Source organism: Lemur catta, chromosome 11 (genome assembly GCF_020740605.2).
Source record: "Lemur catta isolate mLemCat1 chromosome 11, mLemCat1.pri, whole genome shotgun sequence".
In the NCBI taxonomy this organism is placed as follows: domain Eukaryota; kingdom Metazoa; phylum Chordata; class Mammalia; order Primates; family Lemuridae; genus Lemur; species Lemur catta.
This window is the reverse complement of record NC_059138.1, coordinates 88832734-88845925: the sequence shown is the minus strand read 5'-3', so window position 1 is coordinate 88845925 and position 13192 is coordinate 88832734. Positions and strand designations below refer to the sequence as shown.

At 37.8% G+C, this 13192-nt stretch overlaps 1 pseudogene; it reads right to left on the bottom strand.

Annotated features, from left to right (window-relative positions):
• Window positions 1–10624: 10624 nt before the first annotated feature.
• On the bottom strand, window positions 10625–12564 carry LOC123647174 (annotated as a pseudogene).
• Window positions 12565–13192: the final 628 nt, after the last annotated feature.

The window sequence follows — 13192 nt, the reverse complement described above, 5'->3', positions numbered from 1 at the left end:
ACCAGTACATGCTGCTCTGGAGCCCAAGGACAGGCACACTCAGCCTGCCACTGCCCTTACTGGAGCCTGATGACTGGCCCACCTGGCATTCCTGTCCCCAGCAAAACTTTATCACAGGCTCCACTGACAACCACACCCTAAGCTAATGTGGAAATCATAGACCCTGATTACAGCCAAAGAAATGATACAGAGACTAAAGAACTGCATGCACCCAGAATCAAAGCCAAAGTGCCCTACCCAACCAACATAATGGATACATCTTCAGAAAAAGTCCTCCCCTGGAAGGATTTTTGGAAGAAGGAACTGTTACACCAGATGCACAGATATGAATGTAAGGACACAAGAAACATGTAAAGCAAGAAAATATGACACCTCCAAAGGAACACAATAAATCTCTAGCAACAGATTCCACTGAAAAAGATATTTATGAAAACTCCGAAAAAGATTTAAACATAATGATACTAAAAAGTTCAGTGAGATACAAGACAACACAGATAAGCAATATAAAGAAATCAGAATGATATGATGTTATATCTGGAAAACCCCAAGGATTCAAGCAAGAGACTCCTGGAATTGATTAATGAATTCAGTAAAGTCTCAAGTTACAAAATCAATACACACAAATCAGAGGCACTCATATATGCCAATAACAGTCAATCAGACAAGCAAATTAAAGACTCAATACCCTTCAAAATAGCAACAAAGAAAATAAAATATCTAGGAATATATTTAACTAAAGAGGTAAAGAACCTTTATAGGGAGAACTAGGAAACACTGAGGAAGGAAATTGCAGAACATGTAAATAGGTGGAAAACCATACCTTGCTCGTGGATCGGAAGAATCAACATTGTTAAAATGTCTATACTACCCAAAGTGATCTACAGATTCAATACAATCCCTATTAAATTACCAACATCATTTTTCACAGATTTAGAAAAATTATACACTTTGTATGGAATTAGAGAAGACCCCGTATAGCAAAAGCAATTTTAAGCAATAAAAACAAAATGGGAGGTATTAATTTGCCAGACTTCAAACTATACTACAAGGCTGTGGTTCTTAAAACTGCCTGGTATTGGCACAAGTGCAGGGACACAGACCAGTGGAACAGAACAGAAAATCCAAATATAAAACCATCCTCATATAGCCATCTAATCTTTGATAAAGCAGACAAAAACATACTCTGCGGACAAGAATCCCTATTCAATAAATGGTGCTGGGAAAATTGGCTAGCCACATGTAGAAGACTGAAACAGGACCCACAGATTTCACCTCTCACAAAAATCAAATCACGGTGGATAACAGACTTAAACCTTAGGTGGGAAACTATTAGAATTCTAGAAGAAAATGTAGGAAAGACTCTTACAGACATTGGCCCAGGCAAAGAATTTATGAAGAAGACCTCTAAGGCAATCACAGCAACAAAAAAAATAAATGAATGGGACCTGATTAAATTAAAAAGCTTCTGCACAGCCAAAGAAACAATCACGAGAATAAACAGACAACCTACAGAATGGAAAAATTTTTCACATACTACACATCAGATAAAGGACTGATAACAAGAATCTATTTAGAACTCAGGAAAATCAGCAAGAAAAAATCAAACAACCCTATCAAAAAGTGGGCAAATGACATGAATAGAAATTTTTCAAAAGAAGATATAAGAATGGCTAACAAACATATGAAAAAATGCTCAACATCCCTAATCATCAGGGAAATGTAAATCAAAACCACAATGAGATATCACTTAACTCCAGTGAGAATGGCCTTTATCAAAAAGTCCCAAAACAACACATGTTGGCATGGATGTGGAGAGACAGGAACACTCATACACTGCTGGTGGGACTGCAAACTAGTGCAACCCCTGTGGAAAGCATTATTGAGATACCTTAAACAGATTCAAGTAGACCTACCATTCGATCCAGCAATCCCATTATTGGGCATCTACCCAAAGGAACAAAAGTCATTCTATGACAAAGACACCTGTACCCGAATGTTTATAGCAGCACAATTCACAATTGCAAAGATGTGGAAAGAACCCAAATGCCTATCAATACACGAATGGATTAGTAAACTGTGGTATATGTATACCATGGAGTATTACTCAGCTATAAGAAATAATGGTGATATGACATCTCTTTGGTTCTCCTGGAGAGAGTTGGAACCCATTCTATTAAGTGAAGTATCCCAAGAATGGAAAAACAAGCATCACACGTACTCACCAGAAAATTGGTTTCCCTGATCATCACCTAAATGCACATTTAGGAATGATACCAATCGGATATCAGACTGAGGTGGGGGGTGGGGGGAGGGGATGGGTGTATGCCTACATGATGAGTGCGCTGCGCACTGTCTGGGGAATGGTCATGCTTGAAGGTGCTGACTCGGGGAGGTGGGGCTGGGGGGAGGGGATGGAGGTATGACTACATGGTGAGTGCCAGGCGCACTGTCTGGGGAATGGACACGCTTGAGGCTCTGACTCAGGGGGATGGGCGGGACACGGACAATGTATATAACCTGAGCTTTTGTACTCCCATGATGAGCTGAAATAAAAAAAAAATGTCCATATTGTCCAAAGTGATTCATAAATTCAGTGCAATCTTCATCAAAACACCCATGTCTTATTTCACAGACCTAGAAAAAATAATCCTAAGCTTCATTTGGAACCAAAAAAGACCCCAAATAGTCAAAGCAATCCAAAGTAAAAAGAACAAATCTGGTGGCATCACATTACCTGACTTCAAATTATAATACAAGGCTACAGTTACCAAAACAGCATGGGTCTGGTATAAAAGCAGAGACACAGACCAATGGAACAGAATAGGGAACTCAGAACAATCATCAGGGAAATGCAAATTAAAACTACAATGAGACACCGCTTTACCCATTATTAAAAAGTCAAAAAACAACAGATGCTGATGTGGATGCAGAGAGAAAGGAACGCTTATACACTGTTGGTGGGACTGCAAATTAGTACCACCTCTATGGAAAACAGTATGGAGATTCCTCAAAGAAAGAAATGTACACCTACCATTTGATCAAATAATCCCACTGCTGGATATCGACCCAAAGGAAAAGAAGTCATTTTATTTAAAAAAGACACTGCACGTGAATGTTTCTTGCAGCACAATTCACAATTGCAAAGATGTGGAACCAACCCAAGTGCCCATCAATTCACTAGTGGATAAAGAAAATGTGATGTAGGCCGGGCGCGGTGGCTCACGCCTGTAATCCTAGCACTCTGGGAGGCCGAGGCAGGTGGATCGCTCGAGGTCAGGAGTTCGAGACCAGCCTGAGCGAGACCCCGTCTCTACTAAAAATAGAAATAAAAATTATCTGGACAACTAAAAATATATATACAAAAAAATTAGCCGGGCCTGGTGGCGCATGCCTGTAGTCCCAGCTACTCGGGAGGCTGAGGCAGTAGGATTGCTTAAGCCCAGGAGTTTGAGGTTGCTGTGAGCTAGGCTGATGCCACGGCACTCACTCTAGCCCGGGCAACAGAGCAAGACTCTGTCTCAAAAAAAAAAAAAAGAAAAGAAAATGTGATGTGTATGTATGTATTTATATATGTGTGTTATGTATGTGTATGTGTGTATACACACACACATTTATTTATATATATATATAAATAGTAGTACTCCTATGTATATATTTAGGAGTACTATTCAGCCATAAAAAGGAATGAAATAATGTCGTTTATAGCAACTTGATGGAACTGGAAACCATTATCCTAAGTGAAGTATCTCAGGATTGGAAAAGCAAACACCACATATTCTCACTAATAAGTGGGAGATGAACGATGGGTACACACAGGCACAAAGAGATAAAAAGGAAATTGGAAAACAAGACAAGGGAAGGAGGGGTGGGGGATGGAGGGTAAAAACTTACCTATGGGGTACAATGAACACTATTTTAGTGACAGACACACCAAAAGCCCTGACTTAAGCATTTTACAAGGTATCCATGTAACAGAAACATTTGTACCCCCTTAATATTTCAAAAGAATAAAAGGTTACCTGCTGTATTATTCTCTTTATATAACATTTTTGAAACGAAAAACTTATAGAAATGGGGAACAGATTGGTAGTTGTCAGGGGCTAAGAATGACGGTGGGAAGATGAGTCAGTGTAACTGTGAAGAGGTAGCACAAGTGAGGGCTTCGTGTTTATGGAATAATTCTGCGGTGGTGGTTACATGAACATATAGGTGATAAATTGTCAGAGAACTAAACATACACCTTCTACCTATGTAAGATGCATCCACTGGGGAAAACTGGGTAACGAGTACACAGGACCTCTCTTCCCTTTTTGCAACTTCCTGGGAATCTATAATCAACTCAAAATAAAAAGTTAGAAAAAATGACAACATTTTAGGCATTTCAAATTTAAGAATATTTTAGCGACAACTGTTTCCAAATTCTTAAACTTAACATTGGTATCTTTTCTATTACTCTGAATTTAACAAGGATAATCCTACATTCTCATCATCTTTTCTTAGAAGCTAAACAAATTCATGTGTCCACATTAAGGTGATTTTAACTCAACCTAGTTTAAATACTCTACATAAAGCCCTCAATATTTCCTTGAACCATCTATGATTTAGTCCCGCACTAGAATCCCCTTTCTACAGCAATCCCACTATGGCCCATCTCTGCTCCACCCGTATACCTAGAGCCCAAGCTACCACACTAGTACAGTGATCGATGGGAACATGACCCAAGCTGGGCTCTCCTTTCTCCATAAATGTTGGCTACAATACAGAGAAGTCTTTCCCCACATGCCTGAACATGCTGTGGGCAGCTTACTTCTTCCAAAACACTGGTCTAGAAAGAGAGAGGGTATCAGAAATGCAATGTAAAGAGAGCAACTTTTCGGAAGTCCCCTTTTGGTGCAGGGGATCACACTTTGAGTAGCAAGTCTCTGAGGGGTACATCTTCAGCCAGTCCTTAGGTTGTGTTGGACATCTGCAAAACCAATATATTAACACTGGTTATCTCCTGGAGATGAGATTATGATTGACCTGATTATATTTTTTAGCATTCCTTTTTTTCAAGTATTGTAAAACAATGACATAAATGCCTTTATGTTTTGAACATGTTCATCTTGGTGTTTCAAACTCTGAAATAAATGCTAACATGAAAGACAAGTATTGGCCAGAGTTGTACCTAGGAACAGTTTCTCTGTAGTTCTACCAGAAAATTCACACTCCCTCTCTGCCTCATTCTCAAGGAGAAGTTTCATTATGGATTAGTCAAGTTCAAGGAAACATTTTGGGTTTGTTTTCTCAGCAACATTTTTCAAACATTAATGTGCATAAAAATTACCTGGTGATATTATTACACATAATTCTAATTCATCGAGTCTGGAAAGGGCTTGAGATTCTGCATTTCCAACAGGCTCCAGGCAACTCACCACTGCTTGTCATCGGCTGCACTTTACAGAGTGAGGCTCATTAAAGGCTGCAAGAAGCCCAAGCAAATGTCCACCTTGTCCTTTTAAGTGCTCTTTCCTTGTGAAGTCTGCCTTGGGGCATCTTCCACTGTGGAGTCTTCCATACCCTGCTCACTCATAGCTACCTGCTACCTCCACGTAGACACCAAGCAGCCTGGGAAGAGGCCCCATCTCCCCCACAACTTCACCCCTTCACCACCTACAGCCAACTCTGCGCTGGACTTTGGGGTTCCCTGTCTTGTTCTGGCTGCCTTCATTTTTTTAAATTGAGGTAAAATTCACAGAACATAAAATTAGCCAATTTAAAGTATACAAACTAGTGGCATTTAGTGCATTCACAATGTTGTGCAAACATCACCTCTATCTAGTTCCAAAACATTTATTTCATCAGCCCTAAATAAAACCTCATATCCATTAAGCAGTCACTCCCCGATACTCCCTGCCCACAGCCCCTGGCAACCTCTGGTCTGCTTTCTGTCTCTATGGTTACCTATTTGGGTATTCAATATAAAAAGAATCATACGATATGTGGCCTATGGTGTCTGGCTTCTTTCAATAAGCATAATATTTTCAATATTCATACATGTTGTAGCATGTATAAATACTTTATTCTTTTTATGACTGAATAATAGTCCATTGTACTGATACATTTTATTTATCCATGCTCAGTTGATGGACATTTCGTTTTTTCTGATCTTTTGGCTTTTGTGAATAGCGCTGCTATGAACATTCATGTACAAGTATTTGGTGGAATATCTGTTTTCAATTATTTTGGGTGTATACCTAAGAGTAGAATTAGTGGTCACATGGCCATGCTATATTTAACTTTTTAAAGATTCACCAAACTGATTTCCACAGCAGCTGAACCATTGTACATTCCCACCAGCAATGTACAAGTGTTCCAATTTTTCTCAGCCTTGTAAACGCTTGTTTTCCATTTTTTATTATCCATCCTAGCGGGTGTGAAGTAGTATCACATTGCAATTTTGATTTTTATTTCCATAATAACTAATGATGTTGAGCATCTTTTGGTGTGCTTGTTGGTCATTTGTATAACTTCTTTGAAGACATGTCTATTCAAGTACTTTGTCCATTTTTTAATTGGGTTGTTAGTCTTTTTATTGTTGAGTTGTACAATTTCTTTATATTTGTGTATACTAGACCAGAATCAAATATTTGATTTGCAAATATTTCTTCCATTATCTAGATTGTCTTTTCATTTTCTTGATAGTGTTCTTTAGATCACAAAAGTTTTTAACTTTCATGAAGTACAATTTGCTAATTTCCTTTTCTGTTGCTTATTCTTTTAGCGTCATATCTAAGAATCCATTGCCAAATACAAGGTCATGCAGGTTGACCAAACTCACGAAGAGTTTTATAGTTTTGGTTCTTACATTTAGGTATTTGATCTATTTTGAGTTAATTTTTATATGGTTCAAGGCATAGACCCAACTTCCTTGTTTTGCATGTGGATATTTGGTTGTCTCAGCACCGTTTGTTGAAGAGATAATTCTTTCCCCCGTTGAATGGTCTTGGCACCCTTGCTGAAAATCAATTGACCATAAAAATGTGAGTTTATCTCTGGACCCATGATTTTTATTCCATTGATCTATATGTTTATTTTTGTGCCAGTACCACACTGCTTTGATAACTATAGCTTTTTTTTTTTGAGACAGAGTCTCGCTTTGTTGCCCGGGCTAGAGTGAGTGCCATGGCATCAGCCTAGCTCACAGCAACCTCAAACTCCTGGGCTTAAGCGATCCTACTGCTTCAGCCTCCCGAGTAGCTGGGACTACAGGCATGTGCCACTATGCTCGGCTACTTTTTTTTCTATAGATATTTTTTAGTTGGCCAAATAATTTCTTTCTATTTTTAGTAGAGATGCGGTCTCGCTCTTGCTCAGGCTGGTCTCGAACTCCTGAGCTCAAGCAATCCACCCGCCTCAGCCTCCCAGAGTGCTAGGATTACAGGCGTGAGCCACCGCGCCCAGCCGATAACTATAGCTTTTTAATCAGCTTTATAGAGGTAAAATAGACAAACAAGAATTGTATATACTTAAGGTACACACCTAGATGTTTTAATACATGCATACATTATGATATTATCACCACAATCGAGCTAATTAACATTTCTATCACCTCACCTAGTTACCATTTTCTTTCCTTTTTATGTATAACACTTGAGATCTATCCTATTAGCAAATTACAAGTATACAATATAGTATTGTTAACTGTAGTCACCATGCTGTACATTAACTTTCCCAAACACACTCCTCTAGCATGACTGAAATTGTACACTCCTTGACCAACATCTCCTCAATTCCTTCTCACCCCCAACCCCACCCCCAGCAGCCACCACTCCACTCTCTGCTGCTATGAGTTTGGCTATTTCAGACTCCACGTATGATTGAGATCATACAGCACTTTTCTCTCTATGTCTGTCTTATTTCACTTAGCATAATGTCCTCCAAGTTCATGAATGTTGTTGTAAATGGCAGGATTTCCTTCTTTTCAAAGGCTAAATAATATTTCATTGTGTATACATACCGCATTTCTTTTTCCATTCACCCACTGATGGACATTTAGGTTGTTTCCATATCTTGGCTATTGTGAATAATGCTGCAATGCAAATGAGAGTGCATGTATCTCTTTGAGATCTAGATTTCATTTCCTTTGGATATATACTCAAAAGTGGGATTCCTGAATCATACGGTAGTTCTAGTTTTCATTTGTTGCAGAGCCTCCATTTTCTCCACATCCTTCCCAAAGCTTGTTATCTTTTGTCTTTTTAACAGTAGCCATTCTAATAGGTGTGAGGTGATATCTCATTGTGGTTTTAATTTGCATCTCCCTAAAAATTAGTGATGTTGAGCACCTCTTCCTGTATCTTTTGGCCATTTGTATGTCTTTTTTTGAGGAATGTCTATTCAGATCATTTGCTCATTTTTAATTGGATTATTTGGGGGGGGTTGCTTTCAGTTGTATGAGTTTCTTATATATTTTAGATATTAACTCCTTATCATATGACTGGTTTGAAAATATGTTCTCCCATTCTGTAGGTTATTTTTTCACTCTGTTGATTGTTTCCTTTGCTGTCCAGAAGCTTTTTAGTTTGATACAATTCCACTTGTATATTTTTGCTTTTGTTGGCTGTGCTTTTTGTGTTATGAACAAAAAATCATTGCTAAGATCAATGTTATGGAGATTTTCCCCTATGTTTTCTTCTAGTAGTTTTATACTTTCAGATCTTATTTTTAAGTCTTTAATCTATTTTGAATTTTTTTTAATGTGGCATGAGCCAAGGGTCCAATTTCCTTCTCCTGCATATGGATTTCCAGTTTTCCCAGCATCATTTATTGAAGATATTATCCTTACCCCACAGTGTGCTCTTGATAGCCTTGTTGGAGATCAGTTCACTGTGAATATGTGAATTTATGTCTAGGCTCCCTATTTGGTTCCATTGATCTTTACATCTGTATTTATTCCAGTCCCATGCTGTTTTGATTACTTTAGCTTTGTAATATATTTTGAAATTGTGAAGCGTAGTGCCTCTACTTTTGTTCTTCTTGGTCAAGATATCTTTAGATATTTGAGATCTTTTGTGATGCCATGTGAATTTTGGGATTTTTTTTTTCTGTTCTTATGAAGAATAACATTGAGATTTTGACAGGGATTATATTGAATTTGTAGATCACTTTGGTAGTACGAACATTTTAACACTATTAATTCTTCCAATCCGTGAACATGGAATGTCTTTCCATTTACCTGTGTCATCTTTATTTCTTTCATCAATGTTTTATAGTTTTTAGTACAAGTCTTTCACTTTTTAGTTAAGTTTATTCTTAAGTATTTATTCTCTTTGTTGCCATTGTAAGTTGGATTTTCTCAATTTTCTTTTCAGATGGTTCATTGTTAATGTATGGAAATGCCACCTATTTTTGAGTGTTGATTTTGTATCCTGAACTTTACTGAATTCATGTATAAGGTCTAAAAGATTTTTTTTAGTCATTAGGATTTTCTACATATATGATTATGTCATCTGCAAACAGAATAATTTTACTTCTTCCATTAAGTATTTTTAATATTAAATGTTTTTATTGAACAAAAAAGATAAAACATGGAAGTTGAATTCATTGAACAAAAGGAGCTCTCCAGGTGAAGAGCTAAATAACCTTATGAACTGAGTGTACAGAATACATATAAAATGTAAGTTACCTCAACAGCAAAGGAGGAGCAGAATAGTTTTTGAAGGCAAAATTTGATTTGGAGTAGAATACATTTTTTGAAGATAAAATTTGGTCAAGTGACAAATTTAGTTGCTCAAAATTTTTAGTCCTTACTACCTAAATTCAGTATGGTTCTACATATGTGCATTCAGTATATGCATAGTGAATTTCCATTTTAATGAAAGCTGTCTTTTGGAATAACTTTTTTTAATTTCACATTTATTTGACATGCCAATTTTTAAAAAATTTGTAATTGACATATGTATGTTTGTGAGTGTTTATACATACATTAAAACCCCAAAATCTTGTATATAAGTAAAGGGCTCATAGTACTTTTTCAAAAATCAATATTAGTGAATTTCAGCTATTTCTCCTGTGTGTCTAAGAAACTTTATATGCTCTCAATGCACCCACACAGTCAGGTGGGTTGACAGATATGTCAAAAATACTTTATGAAAAGTGGGAGGTAGCTCATGTGAGTTGGCAGCCTTTTGTGTATTGTTTCCCATTGGAACAGGCTGTCTCCTTTGATATCTTACAGCCAAAGATGAAAGGAAAACTTTTTACTTTGAAGCCTATTGAGCACAGTTGTACATTTACTATACTCCACCTTCCACTTGGCTTATTGGGCTTACTGCTGTCAAATGACAAATACCTTACACCCAGCATTAAAAAAGTACTGAAGAAACATTTTATAGACAATACTTTTTTTCATATGTTAAATATCAGCTTCTATGGGATACATTTCCAGAATGGTCATGTTACCATTTTATAAAAATTCTAGGCCAAAGAAACAGCACAAATAACATTGATGTTATCTTTTTCCCAATATCTGTCAATCTATGGAGGCTGATCCTAACATATATACCACTTAAGAGGGGGAAAGAAGAGGATTCATGACACATTGCAAAGATATAACTACAGCATCTTAGTTACAGGGATGATCTTAAGGTGCAGAAAGAGGGGACTCCAGAAGGTGCTGGTGTGCCCTCTTCAGGTGGAAAACCTGTGAGTGTACAAGCAAGCACAAAGGCCACCAAGGAACTCTGGGAGATCAAAAACTTTATGCCATTCATCTTTATCTGGATCACATTTCTGTGCTATCTCTACCATACAGTGATTATTCCAAGAATGCCCCCGACCACATAGGTTTTATTTTCAAAGATCTCAATCTTTGAAAATCACTCTGCCCTCTTAACGTGGTAGCAATTGGAGTCCACTGGTCAAGGATAGGTGACTAGTATTCCCATCTGAGGACATCGTCATAATTACTGTTCCTCTGAAGTGACTGCCACCAATGACATAGAGCCTTTCTCCGACTGTACACATGCAATGCAGACCTCTGACAGTGGTCATCGGTGCCTTCTGGACCCATTTTCAATATCAGAGTCGATGCACATGAGCTCCCTTTGGAAAGTATCGGGTGTAATTCCTCCTGAAATATGCATCACTCCATACACAATTCCAGCATGGCCATGGTGGAGCCATTCATTTGTTTTTAGATTACAACATTTTACTGTGGGCAGTTCACCAGATGCATTTTATCCACCAACTACATACAGATATCCTTTGAGGGCCCTTAGGTGGAAGAAGATATGCTTTTCATTTAAAGATGCAATTTGCATCAATTTATTATACCAAGGATCAAATCTGAAGATTGTATCAACTGCCCTTTTTCCTTCTGTATCATAATTATTCTGTCTACCAATGACATAGAGGAAATTTTCAATGACAGCAATGCCATGGGAGGCCTTAGGGCCTCCATGGGAGCTAACGATTTCTACTTGTGTGCTTTTTCATCACACGTGTGCAATTCCTTACTGACAACCAGCTGCTGCCTCAGCACTCCTCCTAGTGTAACCAAATGCGTGGTGTCAGACCAAATGACAGTCCTTTCTGTGCAACTGCCTGCATACACAGCATCATTTGGTAATTGCTGGCTTCCAAAAGCAAATTTATATAGGTATTGTCAGTTCTCACGAAATCCACCATTTGCATGTAATTAATGAGCTCCTGTGGTGTCATCATGGGAAATTGTTTGTTCTTCATTAATTTAGTCCATCTGAGGCTTGTCCAGGCAAAGCCAACAACAGGCAGCCTTAAAAAGTTCAAGTTCAGTGCAGTGCTTAAGGCTATTACTGGAAAGCACAATGGCAAGATGCTCCAAAGGAGGTTTCAAGAACTCCCCAGTGCTCAGCAATGCAGAAAATTTCTTCAAGAAACTGTTAACGTGTTTATCCACTTTTGTCAGAATGTAGGTGTTGTTAATCTGCCCAACTTTGACACAATTGTCTAAAGTGACCCTAGATATGAGAAATACTTTACAGAAGTCCAAAACCAGTAGAATCTGTAGAAATCTAGCAGCTTCCAGTGTGTCTTGAAAGTTGTTCATATTAAGAAAACTCTTTGTAGTATAAATGAAATCAATAATTTTCCTTAGATCAATTTTGCTGATGCCGTGAAGCTTATGCACATTACACTTTCTTTCATTCTACCTGTGAACATAGCCCTAAAGTAATCATTATACCTATGAACATAGCCTTTAAGTAATCACTAGCAGATACCATCATGACTCTAAGCACAGGGAATGCATCATCTTTGTCACGTAGCATCAGGGTCACATCACAAAGCAATCTTTCAAGTTGAAGCTGGTCAAAGCCCTGTGACACCATAGAACTGTGGGTATCGCTGGTAAAGATGCATGTAGTTCCTGCCTTGGAAGACTGCAAATGGGATGAAGGCTCTTCTTGCTGCTTCTAAGGGACAATTAATTTTATGTGTTTTTCTTCCTTGTCTACAAGAAAGTGGAGTTGATCTAGATGTTTTAAGTGCAGGAACTGAAAATTTCCAGATAGCAAGAGAGCTCATTTTCCATTTTAGTGGCATGTTGCCACCATGGTACGACTCAGAATACACTTGCTATCCTCTTAACATTCTTTTTTTGAGCAGCTATGGAGTATTGCAGCAACCAGTTCCGCTCTATGCACATGATCCATCATCACCTCTAAAAGTTCAATACTGATGTGATTGTAGAGGAGGACAGGCTGCAGTCCCAAGGAAGAGTAGATATTGAAGCTGGAGTGGAAGGCATTCTGCTGGCAGAATTCCTCCTTATTCTCCAGTAAGTTTTGAATTAGAAAGTGTGAGTCCTCCAACTTTGTTTTTCCTTTTCAAGATTGTTTTAGCCATTCAGCACCTTTGCAATTCCATATAAAATTTAAGATCAGTTTTTCCATGTCTTCAAAATAGGACATTGGCCCTTTGATAGGAATTGCACTGAATCTTTAGATCGCTTTGGGAAATATTGCTATCTTAACAGGATCAAGTCTTCCAGTGCATGAACATTGGATGTCTTTCAATTTATTTAGATAATTTTTAATTTTGTAGCATGTTTTATAGTTTTATTCCTAAATATTTTATTCTTTTGACTATTGTGAATGGAATTATTTTATTACTTTCATTTTCATATTGTTCATTGCTAGTGTATAAAAATGCAACTGATTTTTGTGGCTTG